This window comes from Lithobates pipiens, unplaced genomic scaffold (genome assembly GCF_037356315.1).
Source record: "Lithobates pipiens isolate NorthernLeopardFrog02 unplaced genomic scaffold, aLitPip1_a1.2 Scaffold_1, whole genome shotgun sequence".
NCBI lineage: Eukaryota > Metazoa > Chordata > Amphibia > Anura > Ranidae > Lithobates > Lithobates pipiens.
In genome coordinates this window covers 46,417,651-46,423,650 of record NW_027507685.1, presented here as the reverse complement: position 1 = coordinate 46,423,650, position 6,000 = coordinate 46,417,651, and positions in this window count along the sequence as shown.

Sequence of the window (6,000 nt, the reverse complement as noted above, 5' to 3'; positions counted from 1 at the left end):
CACGTATCACGCTCAGATACGAATCCAGTCGCATTGTGCACTAATTAGTCTCGGCGCACCCCATGTATTTCAGCTACATTTCGGTGCATGCTCCAGAGTCTGGTTCGTTGTCAGTCGCAGTTGCGGCACGACCAACTTGTGCCTCTGTCATGACATACATTTTATTAATTTCACTGTCATGTACCGTGCCCCTATTCAAATTGGTCACATCCGAGATGCACCGATTTGTTCCGGTGTACCCCAGTTATTTTGTCCCCAGTTGGCTTGGTTTCATTTCATTCCATGCTCCACAGTTTGACTCATCATTTATCACTGTCACGTCATGCCGATTCGTGCCTACATCACGGGCAAACATCTCACTCATTTCATTTCACACACTTGAATTAATTTGCACCCGTCATTTCAGCATTACAGGTATCGTTCGCATGTTGCCTGTCATTCCCCCCAAGTCCGGCAGTCACTACAGATCGAATCCTTCATGCTTCGAAGTTCAGCCAGGGTCTCGATTCATTTGTTAAAAACCTTTGCCTCACTGTTACTTCATACACTTTACAACCGGTTCGTATCAGGATTCATTACAAACAGTTACAAAGATTTGTGTTAGTTTCATTTTATACACGCTGCAGCCCGATTCAAATCCAGTAGCCTCAGCGGCACAGCGGTTCGTACCGGGTTAATTTCGTACTCTCCACGGTCTGATTTATATTGGATTAATTTCATACACTCTACAACGGTTCTTAGCAGATTCATTTCATGCAATCGATTCATATATGATTCATTTCATACTTACGACCGATTCATATCGGATTCATTCCATACACATCCAAGATCCAATCGCTGCAAGCACGCACCCAAGCATACACTCCCTGCAATCGTTGCAAACACATATCCAAGCACAAACCTCTTGCAATCGCTGCAAGCACGCATTCAAGCATAGACTTCTTGCAATCGTTGCAAGCACGCATTCAAGTATAGACTTCTTGCAATAGTTACAAGCACACATCCAAGCATAAGCTTCTTGCAATAAGTGCAAGCACGCATTCAAGCATAAACTTCTTGCAATCGTCGCAAGCAGATGTCCAGGCAAAAATTATTGCAATCATTGCTAACACGCAGTTCTGGCTAGCTCAGTAGATTGCTTTAGGAAAAAGGCCTGGATACTTTCCTAAATGTACATAATATAACGGGGCACTAATATTTATAGGTAAAGTTGATCCAGGGAAAAATCTGATTGCCTCTCGAGGGATCAGGAAGGAATTTTGTTCCCCTGCTGTAGCAAATTGGAGCATGCTCTGCTGGGATTTTTTGCCTTCCTCTGGATCAGCTGTAGGTGTAAAATTGGGTATGTTGGGCTGTACGATATTTTATTTATTTATTTAATTTTATGGTTGGACTGGATGGACTTCTGTCTTTTTCGACCTAGCTAACCATGCATCCTACCATAACTTCTTGCAATCGTTGCAAGCACGCATCCTGGCTTAACTCCTTGCAATTGTTGCAAGCACGCATCCTAGCATAACGTCTTGCAATCGTTGCAAGCACGCATCTTGGCATAACGTTTTGCAATCGTTGCAAGTACACATCCAAACATAGCTTCTTGCAATTGTTGCAAACACACATTCAAGCACAACTCCTGCAGTCTTCGCAAACACATGCAGTAATACGAACTTCTCACAGTCACTACGTACACATCTCCAGTGACAAACTCCTGTACAATCATTGCAAGCACAAGTTTAAGCACAACTTTTGCCATCGTGGCAAGGCACTCAACTTAGCATAACTTCTTGCAATCGTTCTTCTTGCAAGCACATTCTCAGTGGCGCACAAACTGGCTACACATCATTTTCAGCAACACTTAATTGGCCACTTGTCTCCAGTGGCATTTTTCATACGAGCCACTCACTGTTTCCTGTCTGTCATCTCTCCCTTAGGGCAGTTGAGTTCAGCTTCCGTCTTGCACCAGGTATCGTGTTGTCACACGCAACTGGCTTATTCTTGTAACATTACCAGGCTATACCTAGCCAGCGTCCAGCATTTCCTACCCTTAGAGGACCCGGAAAGCCGTCTGTTTTTATGGCTCATACAGTAAGATCCCCTCTACGAGGCATCCAGAAGCATCAGCCCATAGCCAACGGCAAACGCTCGCCCATCACAACTGCCATCTTTAGGGACATGTAAAAATCCTCGCACATTCCCCAGTCTAGTCATTCAAGCGGCCATCTACCTGGCCCCCTACGGTTTTCTACGGCCTAGCCAATTTATCGTTAGTGGCAGCCAGGTACTATACAGACACCACCTGACTTTTAAAGACCATTACGTCCTTCAGCTTACGGTCTCCAACTCCAAGACTTCACCCATACACGGCGGTGTACCAAGAAGCGGCTCCAGTCTCTCTTGAGAATGCTCAATTCTGCAATACAGGTCATTCCCCAGGGTTGATTTTTATGTCACGCTTCCTCTCACAGACACAGGACCCCTTTCAGATCCTTAATTTAGACGCCGCGGCAATAGGAGACCTATCAATGTCGGAAGGTTCCATACTGCATGGATCGGTATTGCGATGTTTATACCATCCTCAACGCCCCTATCACTCCTGGTAGTGACAGATGCCGCAGCCTCCACAGGCTTCGCTGCAATTTTTGGCCACCATTGGTTTACAGGACCATGGCCTCAGGGATACTCCTAAACCCCGGGTTTACCCAGACTTTCAGCTATACCCGGTCATGAAAGACTCTCAATTCTGGGGTAATTTCAGGACAGGGCAGGCTATGGCCGATCTTGTTGATGAAGCCAGGTCTGGATCGCTCTCAGTTATGTCCTTCCTGCATAGGCTGCTGCAGTTATCTTGGCAGCACCAGTTTAATGTCCACTGTATGTTCATTCTAGGCTGCCACCTTCCGGGACATGTCTACTATCTTTACTAGTTCGCCATTTGACCTTCTCCCCAGCCTGCTCATACAAACAGCCGTATACTTATCCTACTATGGGTTCTGATGACCTAGCAAGTTCACCTACAGCAATCCCGCAGGCCAAGTTCCGCGTAGTCCTCACTTGGCTCGCTACCAACACCGTTTCATCCTCCGCAGTGTCTAAAACCCAGCAATCAGGCTCCAGGATAGACGTCCATCTCTATAAAACAAACAATGTCTGGTGTCCAGTAACCATACTCGATCACCTACTGTCACTCCTACCGGAACGCTCAAACTCTAGTCCCCTGTTACCTTTTCCGTGCAAACCCTTGAGTGCCTGCCAGTTTTTCAAACACATGGGTGTTCTTCTACGCAGCCTACACCTCGACCCCAGTCCGTACCAAGGTCACTCTTTAGTATTGGAGCAGCCTTGGCAGCATCTCGACATGGGTCCCAGGTCACGTCATTAAGAGACTAAGCAGGTGGAACTCTGCCTACCGTTGACCGTGGCGTGCTCAGTGAGTCTGCACGCCGCTGTCTACCACGCATGCGCCGTAGACAGCGTTGCCTGTCTTTCGGCAAATATCTCCTAAACGTGTAGATTTAGGAGATATTTCTTGGACCTACAGGTAAGCCTTAATCTAGGCTTACCTGTAGGTCAAAGTTGGTTGTAAGGGTTTACAACCACTTTAAGCCTATTCTATTTACCCTGTGAAAGGAAAGATCTGTATACTTACCTATTCTGAAGGTGCTCCTGTGCTGTCACCTGACCTGACATTGTCATTAGTGTAGAGGAGGCACAGCCGACAATGGATGCTCCATAGTAAGCCTATTGGTGGCCTCATTGCCTAGGCTCTGCAGCCATTGTCCGGGATCCCTCCTTCTCACAGAATCTAGCGATAGAATCCAATCATGTGACTGAATCGGAGCACCCTCAGCAGGGCAGGACTTACCATTGGGCTTGACTGGGCTCAAGCCCATGGGCCCCGCCCAATAGGGGGCCCCGCCGAGATACATAGACGAGTGTACTTGGCTCAGCTCCGCTCACAGTCACACCCAGTCCCAACCTATGATGGACATAACACAGGGAATGGGCGTGACTGTGAGCCAATCACACTACTCTTGGCTCCGCTCAGGACTGCGAGAGGACCCGAGAGCCGCCGAGAGGACCTGAGAGCCGACGAGATGACCCGAGAGCCGCCGAGATATACAGGACCCTGTATCTCGGCGGCACCATTTTTAAACTTCAAGACTACAATGACAAGGCTGCAAATGGCACTGGGGCAAGGCTGTAAATGACAAGGCTACACTGACAAGGCTGCAAATGACACTGCCAGGCTGCATTGATGGGCATTTAAATGTACGTTTTTTTCCTTAAAATTCCCTCCTAAACTTGGGGTGCATGTTATACGCTGGTGTGAGTTATATGCCGATAATGTATAGAAGGTAGGGCCCGAAAGTGACTCAAGCCCAGGGGGCCCCCACCACCCTAAGTCCTGCCCTGGCCCTCAGCATAGTTAAGTATACAAATCATTCCTTTACAGGGTAGATAGAATAGACTTAGAATCGGGGTAGGAGTATATTTAAAGTGGAACTACACTGCATCTCAGCACCAAAAACCAAAAATACTATTTGATTCATTTTCAATATTATAAGCAATCTCCCTCACCCGTCCATGTCTCCTTGCTTTATTTTGCTGAGAAATCACTTTGAAAAACATCCCCTAACATTTATGGCGGTGACCATTTTAAGTAAGGGATGATGATTCATGTAGAATTTACTTCTTGAGATCCATCTACCCTTAAAGCAGTAGTAAACCCGCTGAATTATTATTATTATTTTTTTATACCTGCAAGGGAAAAGGCATAAAGGCACCGCATACTAGCTCATTATGAAATACTTACCTTAGAACGAGGCCCTGACATCTTGCCCGATCCACGCCGAGGGAGCTGACATGTTCCCTCGGCGATGTGAGTGGCCGGAGCGGCGATATTGTCACTCCCGCACATGCGCGCAAGAGATTTCTTTCTGGCAGGGTCCGGCGTCTGCCTGGCTTCCAGCCGAGAAACCCCTGTGCACATGCGCCGCTGCAATCAGCGGCTCATTGCCAGGGGAATATCTCCTAAACCATACAGGTTTAGGAGATATTTTTTTTACCTACAGGTTAGACTTAGTATAGGCTTACCTGTAAGTAAAAGTGAAAAAAAGAGTATACAACCACTTTAACTCAGGCATGCAGGCAGGAGGGTGTGCTTAGCTGAGAAAGCACCTCCTCCCCTACTGAAAACTCCTGGGGTGTATGACATAAATTTGCCTGGGCCTGGAAACCAGAAGTAACTGAAGAAATTTAAACAAAAAAAGTTTGAAACAAGTACATATGATACACTTTCCTATCTATTTACTAATTCTAGCAGCATTAGTATAGTCATTGTTGACTGAGAGAGTGAAGTTCCACTTTAAGTAAAGTTTGTGTTTGACTGACCTTCTACTATATATATTTTTTTTTCACAAATGTGTGTTTTCTTTTTAATGCAGCTAAGGAATGCAAATACAACAATTCAGGAGCATCACTTTTACAAATCATATTAGGAAATATTGCTGGTCACGTTGCAACCTTCTGCCACCCTGTATTTACCGTATGTTGTCACACAGTCCGGTTTAATCTTTCAGATAAACAAAATTAAGACATTTCCTTTTTCTTGTAAGACGTACGTACATTGCTATTTAGCAGTGCAAAGCTTTCTGTGATTATATCCTGTTTTCAATTCTCTCTTCAAAACACTTTAAACGTATTCTGAAACTACAACAGTCACACAACAGTCATGAGGCATACATTTTTATTATTATTAGTAAAAATAATACTGATAATAATAATGCATGCACATATCTTTTGTCTCATAGAACATTCTGAAGAAGTTCTTAATAATATTAAATAATAAACAGATAAATATGTTAATGTTAAAAAATAAAATAAAACTTGATTTATTTAACCACTTAATCTCTGGAACATTTTACCCCCTTCATGACCAGGGCATTTTTTGCTATTCAGCACTGCGCTACTTTAACTGTCAATTGCTGGGTCATGCAACAC